Here is a 3,990-nt window from a genome sequence, read left to right as displayed (position 1 = left end):
TAATGTTGCAATACTCAACCACAAGTGTACAAGTCAATCTTGGAGAAATTCAAACTTTCTTGAATTTTCTCCCGAGTGACCAAGTTACACGATGACCTGCCGTTAGCGCTACGGTAGTCCACGGTGGTCCACGAATGCCGCACTGTTATCGCACGAGGTTCCCACGATGTTAAACTCCGGTTAACTCTTGCGTCAAGCCGCCCCGTGAAAAGGCCGCTTAAGGGGGGACTTGATAGAGGTCTTTAAAATGATGAGAGGGATAGACAGAGTTGATGTGGATAAGCCTTTTCCATTGAGAGTAGGGAAGATTCAAACAAGAGGACACGATTTGAGAATTAAGGGACAGAAGTTTAGGAGTAACATGAGGGGGAACCTCTTTACTCAGAGAGTGGTAGCTGTGTGGAATGAGCTTCCAGTGGAAGTGGTGGAGGCAGGTTCGATTTTATCTTTTAAAAATAAATTGGATAGGTTCTTTGGACAGGAAAGGAATGGAGGGTTATGGTCTGAGTGCAGGTAGACGGTGAGAATAAGTGTTCGGCATGGACTAGAAGGGCCGAGATGGCCTGTTTCCGTGCTGTAATTGTTATATGGTTATATGGTACTGAGGTACAGTGAAAAGCTTTTGTTGCGTGCTATCCAGTCAGCAGGAAGACAATACATGATTACAATCGAGCTATTTACAGTATAGATACATGATAAAGGAATAACGTTTAGTGCAAGGTAAAGCCAACAAAGTCCGATCAAGGATAATCCGAGGGTCATCAAAGCACAAATGTTTATTCTCCATTTTTAGCATCAAGGGAATTTCAAGAGTCAGTGGAGATGCTGCATTTCTTCAAGGAAACTTTGAACGCGTTCCTGAATCTTTTCCTAGCCTGACACTCTGTTCCTGTGACAAAACTCAGAATAGAGTTTCTATTTCAGTAATCTGGCGTCAGGCATCTGTATAGAATGATCTGCTCAGCAAAACCAAAGGCTGCACTAATAGATTGAAGGCGATAGTGAATTTCAACATCGATATCTCACTTCACTGAAAAATGGTTCTCAAAATGTGAGAAATAATCCACACCATGATTGTTGTAGAGCAACGTAGTGCAGCAAGTTGGCAGATGACTTGTATTGAGGGTGTTTAGCAATAGGCTTATCCTCTTTTATGCTTCAATAGTGGTCGATGATGATTTGGGGCTCAGCTTCTGAGTGTGAGTAAACATAAGTATTATCTCATACTCTCAGGGCCTGATGAACGGCTCGGCTTGCGTCAACGTCCGAGCACATGCGAGAAGCCTTCCAGAAGCTAAGAGGAAGGCAGTCGGCAAACGCTGTAAGATCTGGGCTGTGTGTGAAAGGGGTAGTGATGGCTAATTCCATTGCAGTTCTCCTCTTGACAAAATGACAGTATCACATCAGAGAATCATCCTTAATCTGCGTTTGATCTCACCGATATAAACCGAGTAGGCCTCTTTGGGAGCACTTAGTGCAACAGACAAGGTTGGGAGATCTGCACATCAATTTTACCTGTAGGGCTACAGTCTTACCTGTAGGGCTACTTAGGTCCCTGCATGGTGGTGAAGGAGGTGTTGTAATCACAAGTGTTGTACCTCGTGCAGTTGCAGGAGAACGTGTCAGGATGGGGAGAGGTAGATGGGGAAGGATGAGTGGATGAGGAGGTCATAGGGAGAGTGGTGCTTGTGGAAGGCAGAAATGGGTGGATGAAGGTAATACATTTGTCATGTTAGCATCTTTATGTAAAATGCACATTGCTACTCATGTGGCCTGCTTGGACGATACAAAATCAAGTGTTTGTGAGTCTTTTGCAAAGGCCTGGAGCTAACATTGTTCACATACAGATAGACACAAATTGCAGGAGTCAGGCAGCATGAGGCTGAAGAGGGGTCCTGACCTGAAAAGTCATCTATCCTTTTCCTCCGGAGATGCTGCCTGACCCACTGAGTTATTCCAGCACTTTGTGTCTATCTTTTGTATAAACCAGCATCTGCAGTTCACATACAACCTGCCTTGTACAACATTGCTGTGGTGGATGTGACATGTATTCTTAATTGAAGTCTGCTTTTTACTGCATTGATGAAGATGGCTGTACTTATTCAAGACTGCAACTTACTTAAGAGTTAAATGATGGACTTGGAGTTTTGCAGATCCTGTTTTCAATTTCCAGGAGCACACGCTTCACCTGATGAATTTGCTTTTGATGAAGTCAGTGTGCAGAGCGCAAAGAAATAAAGCAGTGCCTACAATTTTGGTTGTTCATGTCTTTCCTGGTTTAAAGTATGTTTTGTGGTATGTTTTGTCACTCTTTAAACTCTCCATTGAGAAAACAGCAATAATCTTTATGGGACTCCCATATGGCGGACTCGTAGATATTTTGGCTGCATTCATGGGTGGTCAGGGGTTGGAAGATAGTATAAGGGGAAGGGGCAGCATGGAAGACCATCACTGAGCTGTTACAGATGCTGCATTCCTCTAGTGTCACAACAGGCAGAGAACACCTCTTCACTGCCAGCTTTACTCAATGTTTAAAGTGCTTTCACTTATCCAGGGCGTTGACACACATCTATATCACCTTGAATGATTATAACTAGTGTGGGACCTGTGGATTTGAATGTCAGTCATCCTGCTTCATTACGTTTGTTGCATGTGTCCCTATCAGGCTCTGGCATTAATGATGGCTCTTATGGAGTGCCATTTGTCACTGCAATAACCTACCTGCACCCCTCAGAGTTGCTGCCGTGAAATGCCTTTGGACAGTCTGTTGTTTCAAAGGTATGTTATAAGCACAACTTGTTGTTTGACAGCCAGTATGTTTCTTCTTGATTCAAAGATTCCCAGATAGACAAAGGAAAAGATTTAAAGATTTTCTCGAAAACGTTCTTGAAAATTGTAATATTGCCATGGACTGCAGGGAAACCCTGGTCCATGCTGATTCACGACAGAAAAGGTGGCATATTATGGTATGCCACTGAGAACCTTTAATTCATCCATTGTAAACAGACAGAAGCCATGTGTAAATGCAGAAAGTAGCACACAGCTCACAATATACCCAACTCTTTGTCCTATCTGGCACTTCCAGTCCCACCTGTGAAAAAAGGTCTGTACTTCACAACTACATCAGAATCTGCAGAATTGGAGCAGGAGCAAGTCATCCTTGCATGTGGCCTGATATTAATGTACTGCTTTAGACAATGGGAAGAGTTGGGCAGGCAAATATATCTCTTTCTATAACAAAGGCTATGTCTGAGATCTGTGGATAAGAGCAAAGATAGCTTCTCAGTAACAGTCTTCTGATATGTTTGGAGAGCAATTTTTATGGTTGTATAGTTGGCATGCAGTATCTAAGATGTGAGGATTTAAAATGTTAGTGGTTTAATGCAAACGTAGTGAGAAGAATATCTTGCTTTGACAGCTCGGGACAAATGGCTGAACATATTCTGGCACTTGCAGTCATTACCTTAATCCTTTAATCTATGCATTTTCCTCTTATGTGATCTTGCAATATGTTTTAGATACTTACTTATTTTCCTGCTTGTACTAGGACATCTAACACATTATTAGAGATTATGACTGCCTTGAATGTTTAGAAGACACTTGTAGGTATGAAAGATTCAGGGGGATATGGGGCAAATGCAGGAAAATATGATTAAGGGTAGTTCGATATCAAGGCGTGGAACGGTTAGGCCAATGGCCCTGTTTTCAATTGCACAATTCTATGAATCTGTGCGAACAATTTTTCTAAAGAAACTGAGTGCCACAGTTTCTGACCCAAGACCAGTCATTTGTTGTCAGATCAGTTAAAGTAATTAACGGCATGATCCAACCGCATGTTTCTTTCTAATTCCACATGTGCGTTTCGCAGCTGTATGTGTAGATTAACTGTGTTTACATTCTTGGCTGGGATTTGAACCTATGAAACACAGCTGTAGCCTGGGTTCAATTCAATACAATTCAAAATGAGGACTTGATGAACAAAATGAACAA

The sequence above is a fragment of the Amblyraja radiata genome, chromosome 9 (genome assembly GCF_010909765.2).
Source record: "Amblyraja radiata isolate CabotCenter1 chromosome 9, sAmbRad1.1.pri, whole genome shotgun sequence".
Taxonomy (NCBI): Eukaryota; Metazoa; Chordata; class Chondrichthyes; order Rajiformes; family Rajidae; genus Amblyraja; species Amblyraja radiata.
The sequence above is the reverse complement of the archived record's forward strand: the minus strand, read 5'-3'. Positions refer to the sequence as shown.